The 11,059-nt window shown below is 45.0% G+C and overlaps 1 long non-coding RNA gene across 1 annotated transcript; it reads right to left on the bottom strand.

Moving 5' to 3' along the window:
• Positions 1 to 365: 365 nt before the first annotated feature.
• On the bottom strand, positions 366 to 9,273 carry LOC120372480. The gene is made up of 3 exons (XR_005584999.1): positions 8,786 to 9,273; positions 3,473 to 3,572; positions 366 to 627 (listed from the first exon to the last, which is right to left on the bottom strand). It is a non-coding gene; the product is annotated as an uncharacterized LOC120372480 (long non-coding RNA).
• Between the last annotated feature and the right edge of the window lie 1,786 nt (positions 9,274 to 11,059).

Below are 11,059 nucleotides of genomic sequence, written 5' to 3'. Positions count from 1 at the left end.
ATTTTATAAGAGCCATAACCCCTTTTAGGAGTCTGCTTTAGAATGCCATACTAGCACTTCCCACATGCTGATAACGCAGGCCCCAATTCTGCCACCTTGACTGCCTGAGTACTCCCATTGAGTCCAGTGGAGCAAGGTGCTATTCAACAAGAGTAAACATTGGGCTAATCAAGATTTTGCCTCCAGGGCTCACAATATTGAAACTGATGCATGGCACATTCACGGATACATTTTCCTCTGAAGTGTGCTATTGCTGATATTAAGTACACCTACTGTCTCCTCAGACCTCTGAGATATAAGCCATTTTATGTGTTCTCTTTTTACCAGTCATTTTATGGTCAATTTTATTGTAGCTGGCTGCTGTATAAAGATGGAGCTATCAGTGGAGACGAACAACTCCCACTGGCATTGAAGGAACCTAGGTTCATGAATCAAGGGGAAAAGAGATGCTGGAGTATTTGAAAACTTTTGTTCATGCTAAATTCTGTCCACTCTTTGATAGCTTCAAAGATGTAATTACGGTAAGTCTTATATTTAAAGGATGATCTCTATTGTCTTGAGGCATGAAAACAATGAACAGCTGCTGATTGCTTAATAGCTAGAGTGCACCTGGAGCATTCAATCAATCTGAAAAACAACATATTGGAATATATTACAAAGCAGTAATATTATTGCTATGACACATTTACCTGTAATATGAACATGGAAATACATCTTACTCAAAAGGGTCTGAAAGTGCTATGTGGCCAGTTTTTCAGATTATTGACTTAATTTCACCTTGGGACATTGCTGCGATGAATAACTAAGTAGGGATGAGGTGCAGGATTGCCGAACTTAAAAAAACTTTGATTAAGGCTTTAATGTAGATGCAGAAGGGAGGGAACATCTCATGAGAGCTTTCCCACCAGAATTCCAAATACCACTGCCTCTTGTTTTATCAGATGCAGATTATTTAGGTGTGAAAATGCTACCAGTGATGACAGCTATGAAAGCAATGTGGAGCCTGTCTACACATCCAAAACAACCAAAATTAGCAAGAGCTGAAGAGATGATGCTGGTGTATATTGGCATAGCTTGGGATCTGGCCCACAATGTCTTCTGGTGTTGAACAGGGTTGTGATGTTATTTGACCTACATAGAAGGGGCCAAACTATGGCTATGTCTACATTACAGAACTTACAGTGGCACTGTGCCACTGTAAGGTCTCCTGTGTAGCCATTCTATACCGGCGGGAGAGAGCTCTCCTGTCAGCATAATTAAACCATCTCCAGCGAGTGGCGGAAGCTATGTTGGTGGGAGAGTGTCTCCAGCCAACATAGTGCTATCCACACCGGCACTTATGTCGGTGAAATTTCTGTTGGTCAGGGGGTGTTTTTACCACACCCCTGGTCAACAAGAGTTTTACCAACATAAATGCTAATGTAGACATAGGCTATGTTATATCCAATTTAAAAACCATGCTTTAGCCCTGATCTCTAAGGGCTCGACTACTCAGCTAACTGCATCTGGGCTAGGCTCAACTATGATTTGTTGCCAGGTATTAATGTGAGTTTAGTAAATATCAATCAATCTGTCCACACACGATGCTTCAAAGCCATGTCCAAATGTGCACAATGAGAATCTGACAGCTATCCAACACCAATTCAACACCTCCTGATGCACGGTGCATTCTAAGTACAGATGAACCTGAACTGCAAAACTGTCTGGATTTCAATCCCTTGAAAATATGGGATATTTAGATCTTGAGTTTTGGTTTGGCCCATTATAAAGAGAGGCCAGATGCAAAAAGTGGGGTTTGGATTTTGGACACATGCGTCTATTTCTGGGAGGCTGGCTGCCAGTCCCAGAATCTGCATGTGAGAAGTGCAATGCTGGCAATTCTGAGTATTTCCAAAATGGCCACCCGCATGGCAGATGCCTCTGCTTTGTCCTCTGGGTTTAGAAAGGCTTTGCCAGAGGGGATTGCACAGAGCACACAGCCATTGGTATCTCCCACCTTTATGGCCCATTGACATTCAAGACAGAGTGCCAATATATGGTTCCTCATTAACTGGTCTCCCAAATTGTGACATGAGGAGACAAGTCTGTGCACTGGCAGAATGGAGCTGCAAGACCAGGTCAGGTTGACGCTAAATGGCTGAACATCAAATGAATAAGGTTTCATTCAGCTTTTGCTGCAAGGAGCTTACTGTGATGTTATAGAAAATATCTTCTCCTGTGGGAGCTGCAGTCAGTCCCTGTGGACAATGGAAGTGGCATTACTTTATGAAGGCTGGATGCCAGTGTTAATACTGGTTCTTGGCACTTCTGTTCCATGTGGGCAAATCAAGGGTTGATGCTACTGGGCCGGATCCCAACTGCATTACATGAGGGAAAGTTTGCACTGACCTGTGATGCAAAGCTGCCCTAACACCAGCTTACCTAGCCCATAGAGGATCTTGGGGTGGCATAGAGCTGCTATAGCACTTCCAGTGGTCACTGAAAGGGGCATGGCTGGGGAAAAAGTAGTGTGATCAAGGAAATCTGTGCCATACAATCCTTGGTGGCCTTTTAGGCTTCATTGCTTGCTAGCACAAAGCTGCCCTAGCTTCAGCCTGGAGACCTAAAGCCTGAAGCCTAAAAGGTGGCTTAAACCTTTAAACATTTAAGTGGGATTTACATGCTTCATATGTAGGGGGAAAATTTTTGTGATTATCATAGGTGTGCCATCTTGGAATGCTCAAACAACTAGGAATCCATTTTGGCTGTCCTTCTCCCCGCTCCTCAGGTGTAGTTTCCCACCCTTTCTACCACAAGATGGGAAACCAAGCAAATCATGTGACCTGTGATCTGCCTGGTAACAGCAGGGCCTATAAGGGCCTGGAGAGCAGAGGGAAGGGGCTGCCCTTCTGAGGCCTGGTCTACACTAGGGTGGGGGGTCGAACTAAGGTACGCGACTTCCGCTATGTGAATAGCGTAGCTGAAGTCGAACTACCTTAGTTCGAACTTCTTACCTGTCCAGACGCCGCGGGATCGAAGTCCGCGGCTCCCCTGTCGACTCCGCCACCGCCGTTCGCGGTGGTGGAGTTCCGGAGTCGACGGGAGCGCGTTCGGAGTTCGAACTATCGCGTCTAGATTAGACGCGATAGTTCGAACTCCGAGAAGTCGAACGCTACCCGTCGACCCGGCCGTAAGTATGGACGTACCCTGAGTGACAGAGTCTGGGGGTGCTGCTGCTGCTGGAAAGCACAGCAGACACCTCAGCTCTCTAGATTGCCTCAGTGGAGTATGCTGAACACCGTGCTCATTCACCTGGTTGTGGAAGGGTAATTCTCACTTGCATACAGAGAATGTGTCACCAGCTGCCACTCTTTCACTGAGGACAAACACACACCCACAACATCACAGGGGGAGTTCAAGCCAAGGCATTGCTGGGGCAGAGCTGTCATTGCCTGATATTGAGGTCCACTCCCCACCTGTGGGTTCCACCTACTTGGATGGGATCCGGAGCTGTCCTGTCATCGCGAGGGTCCTCAGAGCTGCAAGACATGGTAGTGGTCCATTGATCCTCATCCTGTTACCTAGGTCCTGTCCTAGGTGAAGGAGAGAACTTATCCTCAGTCACAGTCAGCATATTGCCAGTTCTTTACTTACCTTTATCACCTGTGTGATGGTCCTTGCTTTACCTGTGTTCCTATTAATTTGGTTTACCTCTGGTTTACCTTGTTTAGAACTGTTGATGGTTTAATAAACACCTTGGTTGTTTACACCCACAGATCCTTCTTGGTTTACCTTTTTTTTTAAGGGGCTAACAACAACCCCCCAATGATAGATGCAGGTAGGGGGACATTCCTTTAGACTGGTTTAACACATAGATAAAGTGGTCAGAAAACTGACTTTTTTTCCTGCAGAAAATTACTTTTGACCCCCAAAAAATAAATAAATAAACCAAGAACTTTCGGCCGAAGCCAAAAACATTTTGACTGAAATCTTTCAATTGGGAAATGTTACCATGGCGCTTCATGCGTGTTGTAGTTCAGGTGCCTCATTCTCCTCTGTGGGCTGGGTTCTCTGACCAGAATACATTTCCCATGATGCACTATGATCCACCACTGATCTAGCATGAGAGCTCATAGGAGCAGGGCCGCCCAGAGGATTCCGGGGGCCTGGGGTCTTCGGCGGCAGGGGGCCCCCGCTTCGGCGGTAATTCGGCGGCGGGGGGCCCTTCCGTTCCAGGACCCACCACCAAAGTGCCCCGGAGACCCGCGGTGGGGACCCCCCGCCGCTGAATTACCGCCGAAGACCGGGCTGCATGTCGGCGGCGGGTCCCGCTTTGGCAGTAATTCGCCAGCGGGGGGGCCTTCCGCCCCGGAGCGGAAGGACTCCCCGCCACCGAAGACCGGGAGCAGAAGAAGCTCCGGGGGCCCGTGACCCGTGAGAGTTTTCCGGGGCTCCCAGAGCGAGGGAAGGACCCTACTCCAGGGGCCCTGAAAAACTCTCGTAGGGGCCCCTGCGGGGCCCGGGGCCTGGGGCAAATTGCCTCTTTTGCCCCCCCCCCTCTGGGCGGCCCTGCATAGGAGATGTGGTCTAGCTGGGAAGCCTGGCTCAGAAAAGGTGAATAAAGGCATGGGGTATCCAAACTACACCTCCCATAAGGCACCACAATGACATTTACCAATCAAATTTTTAATTTTTTTGGTTGAAAGTTTTCTGTTTTGAGATATTATTTTTTAGATAAAGTCTAAATTTTCCACAGAAATCAAGGCATTTTTTCTTAAAAATAACAACAACAACAACAAAACCCCCACAAACTTGTACCTCAAAATCCCAATTTTCTGTCAAAAAACAGTTTAAAAGAAAATTTTTAAACCAGCCCTATTCATAGGCCCTGTGTGAGCCCTCTGTACAGGGATGAATTTTGCCCTGAGAGAAATACTATAGAGATTCCAGGCTAGACTCTAATCACTTACAATGACATAAATCCAAGTAACTCCCCCGAATTCCATGGAATGTAGTATAAAACCATTGTAATTAAAAGTAGAACCAGATCCTCTATTTTTCTCCCCACAAGGATACTGTGTACAGTTCTATCTTTCCTTGCCCTTTGATTGAGTCCTGCTGTCTAATTAGCATGATCATTACACAAATTATGGGATCAACCTGACCATTATTAACCAATCAACATACAGGAATTTGAATAATTGCAATTCATTTATTTCTAATAGCTATGCAGTTATTTCTCTATGTATTCAAATGTGTCCACTCTGGCTGTAAAAATTCCTCTGCCCGAATTGCTTGAAATTTTCAAGTACAGTAGCCAATTTGCCAGCAACAAAGAGGTCACCTCAATTTGAGCTGGAAAGGTACAACATTTTCACAAAAGGGAAGAAAAGCCCCAAAGCAAAGAAAAATGTAGCTGTGAAACTACTGAAAAGGAAATAGCTATTTTTTAAGTGTATATATAATTCCTTGTGGCCAAATTCAGAACTTGTAAGTGTAGGTACGACTCTATTTACCTGTGTATTCTTTACATCTGTAGCATTTGGGCTGTATTCCTGGTGGAGGTACTCAGATATTCATGCTTTCTGTGATAGTTCTGTATATATCAGTTTTGTTATGTGTTTTTACTGTGCAAAAAGCCCTGTGGAGAATGATTTGTCTATTTAAGCCCAGAGTGTCACAGTCCTCATCAGGTTTCCCTTGTTGGATGCTCACCAGGTTGCTGTGTCCAGATCCCAGAACTGGGCCAGTGTGCTTCCACACTTTACTGAGTTTGAGCCAAGTCCAGGCACTGCCTCTGTCTTTCTAGGCACATTCTCAGGGTTCATATTCTCCATCTAACACTCCCTTCTGAGATCTGAGACCCTGTCATCCAACTGCCTAGGCTCTGAGAATAGTACCTGCTCCCCCAGACTCTCCAGCACAATCGTTTCTAGAGCTCCAACCTTGTGAGCTCTCTGGATTAAAGTTTACCACTTCAGGGACATGTGATAGTTGACATGAACAAATGTAGGCTTTGCAGGGGGTTTCTTAAAACATTTACTAAGCACAAGAGATATACAGATCCAAGTAAAGTCAGACACAACTAAACACTATCCCCTGCTTCAGTTTCTTTATCAGTCTTGAGCATTCTTTGGGGTTTGGGTCAGTGTCTAAGAAGTCCCAGCTCCTTCCTTTTCTGTACATGGTTTCTCCTCCAAATCACAGAGTCACTCTTGGACCTCTGCAGTCAACTTCCTCCCTCTCTAGCTGGTCCACCTGGCAAAAATGTTTCCCCCCCAAAGCCTGTGCATTTTTATTCCCCTCTCGCTCCGCCTCTGTGGTTTTAAAGGCTGGCACTAATTATGTCTTTTGTTCTCTCTCCTGGGAAAATTCCATTCCTTCAAACCCTAGCCCTCTGCAGAGAAGTTGAAGAAAACTGGGTTTATCTAGGATGCAGTCTTCCTCTGTTCTGTCTTATCAAGATCTGTTCAGGTGCTAATATTCTTTAACAACCAACCTATTCATAGACAGACATGTAGGTGCCATTCCCTTGTCCCTTAGCACAAGGAGCGTGAGGTAAGAACACAGTAGAAGACAGCCACAAGATATAAAGATGCAGACAGTTCATAAAATCAAAGTGGAATTCTTAAGTTGTAAATAAGCAGTTTCCCCACATTGTCAAAAAGAACAAGAAACTTTAAATTAGATGTGATGGTAAAAGTACAAATGCAATTTATTTTTCAATAAACGGATATTACATGACTATATGGGGGAATGTTTCTTTATTGATTAAATGAGAAACATTCTCTCTCTCAGAAACAAACTGTCCGGTTATTGCATTGCCCTAGGGGTTCATCCCATTTTTTGTGTGTTTTGGATTCTAATTCCATCCAAACAGTGCTATTGTTAAGGCAAAAGCATCCACATGTGCATTCTTATTAATGTACCTTTATTTCTAGTCAGTAATAAAAAAGAGACCCGGTTTGTTCCAAAGCACATCACACAGTGCTTAGGTCTGTGGAAAAGTGATTGCTTGGCCATTAGAAATGGGACCACCCTGGGACAGGCACCAGGTGCTGCCAGTTCCAGAACTATTCCCCATCAGGGAGCAACTCACATAAACAAGTATGCCATCCAAACTGTATTTCCCCTATTCCCAAGGGAAGCTCATGAATGCTACCTTTGATTCTAGCCTCAGACAGAGATGACTGATGTCCCTTCTTTTGCTTCCCAGAGAGATATTTACAGAAAGCACTTATTGATTCGACCTTCTTAGGATAGGTTAGGGGAATATACTCTTTAGCACATGCCCCTTCTATAATGCAATAAAAAGGCCATTAATTCACAGAAAACTTTGTTACTGCAAAAATTCTTTAGCAAACTTTGGAATGTGGACTTTGAAGAACTGAGCCTTGCTTTTTGCACCATACAAGCCCTTTGAATTAATGACCCTCCCTGACAAAGGAGCATAAATATTTGAAAGTAACTTAAAAATAAAATACTTGTTTATTCCAGAGTAGCAAAAGAGAAAATACTGGTCTCTTTCAGCAGATGCTGTGCTGTTAAATGCTATGGTATCTGCAGGAAAGGGTAGTCACTGCTATAACAAATTTGCATTTGTGTGCAACATGGAATTTTCAATTACTGCTCAGTACTGTGAAAAAACACAAGTCGGTGACCATTAATAAAATGTTCTGCTAATTGATCTGTATAAGCATTTGTATTGAGCACAGTGCATCATTGCTTCCGCAGTATTGTCACGAATGAACTTTGACAAAGGGAGGACAACCAAATAAGAAGGCATGCAGCATATTAAAAATGCTGCAAGATAGTCCACAGTGAATGTGTTGGGCAGATTCCAGAAAATGTGGAATTTGGTTTGGCATGCAGTGCTAGGAATGCAATTTATTCTACCCCAGCAAGTAAGCAGCCTCTCCCATCCAACAGCTTCTGAATTAAAAAATCAGATCAAACTCCTCAATATTTCTGTATTCCAATGTCATTTTTAGTCCGAGACAGGCACAGTCGGGAAACAGGAATTATAGCAACTCAGAGCACTTGTTCAGTTTGATCTGCAGCAGACACAGTTGTTTTAAATTTCCTATTAGTTCTGTTTATAATTGCCCCAGTTCCATTTAATGTTACAGAATGGAAATCCTTAACATTTATTTGCATTTTCAATTTGTTGTTAGTAAAGAGAAAAGCTTTATAAAATAGTTAAGATTGAAAGCATGTATTACTAGAACACAGTTATCAGGTCCATCTAGTCCACTATCCTGTCTCCAACATTGGTGGGCACTAGATGCTTCAGAGGAAGATATGAGAAACCCCACTGTAGGCACATATGGCGTACTCTGCCCCCAGTGAAGGTCTCATCCTAATCCCTAATCGTTAGAGATTAATTTAAAACCTGAAATGTGTTTTTGTCACTCTTCCAATCCCATTCTTGTTAGCATTAGCTCTTTTAACTCTGGATAGTCTTGTTACTCATATAAGTGCTCAATCCCTCTTTGAATCTTGCCAGTATCTTAACCCAAACCACATCCTGTGGCAATGAGTTCCACACTAACTGTGATGTTTACCTAAAACCCAGATAATGTATTACCATTTTCATATAATAATTCTTCTATCTCAAAAATAAAAAGAACTCAAAAGTGAGAGTCTGGAAAGGAACAGTTAAGGTATATGGCTACTTCAGCTATGCCATTATGCTGCCTTCTCATCATCCCATACTAGTTATATCTCCTCACCTAACCTAAACCCTTTTATTGTGTTCTGGAATAAAAAGATATATTTTGGGGTTGTCACAAGGCACAACACTCACCACTGGACTGGGTCCTTCTCCTAGTTGCTGTGGGTATTTGCTCAAGGACAATGCCCCACATCCATAGTTTGCACCCCATCGCTCTGTCTCCACTGGCAGTCTCTCCAGGAACCGCTGCACGCTCTTCATGACTCAGTCCTTCAGCCACGTCACTGTCTGTTTCTCCCCGTTCTGGGGGTCAGTACATTGCAGTCAATTTGCCCAGTCATTTCTCTCAGTGGTTAAGAGGGGAGGATCTGTCCACTACTCCAGGTGCCAACCCAGGGACCCCCTAGGGGCAGCCTCTTGCTCCATCCCTTCTAACTGTTCAGCACATTTCCCTGGGCCGCTTCCCCACAAGTCCAGAACCTACTTCACCCTTACTTCAGGGCCTCTGCTCCCTTAATCCCTGCCAGCAACTGCTCTGTCCATGGTGCTAGCACCTCTTTTACCAGCTAGGAAGCCAATCTTTACCCCTGAAGCCCCAGGCCACAACTGCCTGGCTCGGCCCACGCAGCTCCTTTTTTTTTTACAAGAGCCCTGCTAAGTCCAGAATGGTCCCTGCAACCCCTCTCTGATTGGTTGCAGCCCGTGCAGCCACTCTAGGCTGCTCAGAGGACTCACCTCCACTGCTCCCGGAGGGGTACACACCCATCACAGGGCTAAATACAGAAGCAATAATATGCTATTTATTTAATTAGAACTACACATTTCAACCCTTATTGAGTCCAAGGGTGCATTAGTAAATGTCAGAGCTGCTAGTGGCTTCTGCTAGTGAAATACACTGACTGGATGGCAAAAGGAAAAGCATTATCATTTGTGGGTTTACCGAATGTGTTGAATTTATGGACCCACATCTGCAGAGCTGACCAAGTGAGAAAGAGCACTGTTGCACGGAAGGTGCCATTATGGGACTCAGAGATCACAAAGGACCACAATACTCTGGCCATACTCCCTTTTCAGTCATGTCCTCTATGCTGGCCACAGAGAGAAAGCGAGTGACACAGGAGTCACTCCAGCAGCTCCCGGCCACCTGAGGATGCTGCTATGTAGGAGAGATCACCTGAAGGCTGGATCTGTTGGGTTTAGGGCCACTAAGAAAGAGGATTAATGTCTTTATGGGGTGTATTAGGGGCCTTCTACCTCAGGATTGTTTTTCAAGTTCCACAATATTTGGAACTGCTTGGTGTAGTCTAAAGCCACAGAGATTTTTCCTTTCAGAGGTGCCTTTGTGAGTCAAGGCTGTAACACGGTCAGCCATCACCCATGTACTCTGTCATGCCAGAGGTCACTCTGCAGCACCCTGCCTGTTTCCTCCCTGTTCAGGGTCCCTTACACAGACTCCAAACACTTTTTCAGTGGTCAAAGTACCACTCCTTAGGGCTTGGGTTTATTCATGAAGATAAACTCAAAATACAACATATGCACAAATTAAAGCCCAATCAACAACATTTCTCTTCCTCCTTCTAAGCCTCCCTGCCTTGGGCCATTTCTTCTTTGGCGGGCCACTCTGAGGCCCTACATGACTGGAGTCAAAGTCCTGACTCTCTGCTAGAGCCTATTCCCTCCTATCAGTCTCTGATTCCTGAGCATCCCCCTTCTTCTTCTTGGGCTTTGTGGCATAGCAGACTCACTTCAAGATACAGTCTATGATTGCCATCCACTGTGCTTTGTGTCTTGGTCATGGCTTTGAGTCTTGCACCTTTTCCTTGGGTTCTTGATACACGTTGCAAAGAAAATTCCTCCTCACTGCCACTTCCAGCTGCCCTTTAGAAGGGAAATTACCTGATCCTCTCAGGTGTGCCTCTTTCAGTAATACGTGTTGGCTAGGCCCTCCAGCCCTTACTTCCAGGGCAAGCCACCCTGTTGCAGAGGCCACAGAATCATTCCCAGCAGGAATGACTTAATGTTGTGCATAGATGGGGTTGAGTTCCAGTAGCAAGACCCATCTGAGCAAAGTGGGGGCCTCCTGCAAAGCCATTTGATTGAGCCCACACACCCTAGGTCCAAGATTGAGTGTGCAGCCTTCCCCACCCCCGCTTTTCCCAGACTGCGCTCTTGTTCCACCTAAGCAGGTTCAGAGTGGGGGCATGGACCAGTCCCACATATGGAGGGATAAGGGACATGATAGCAAGTATGTCCAGAACTGGTGGGTGTGTTTTTCTGCAGAGAGTGAGAAGTGCAGTGGATGGAAGCTCTCTGTTAAGCAGCGGGAAGGTAAACCTATGATGACCTCAATGCAAGGAGAGCTCGCGTTATGATGGTCATAGCTCTCTCAGGCCTGGTCTACACTGG

The sequence above is a fragment of the Mauremys reevesii genome, linkage group 9, assembly GCF_016161935.1.
Source record: "Mauremys reevesii isolate NIE-2019 linkage group 9, ASM1616193v1, whole genome shotgun sequence".
NCBI classification, from domain to species: Eukaryota; Metazoa; Chordata; order Testudines; family Geoemydidae; genus Mauremys; species Mauremys reevesii.
Note: the sequence above shows the minus strand (reverse complement) of the source record. Positions and strands in the feature narration are given on the sequence as shown.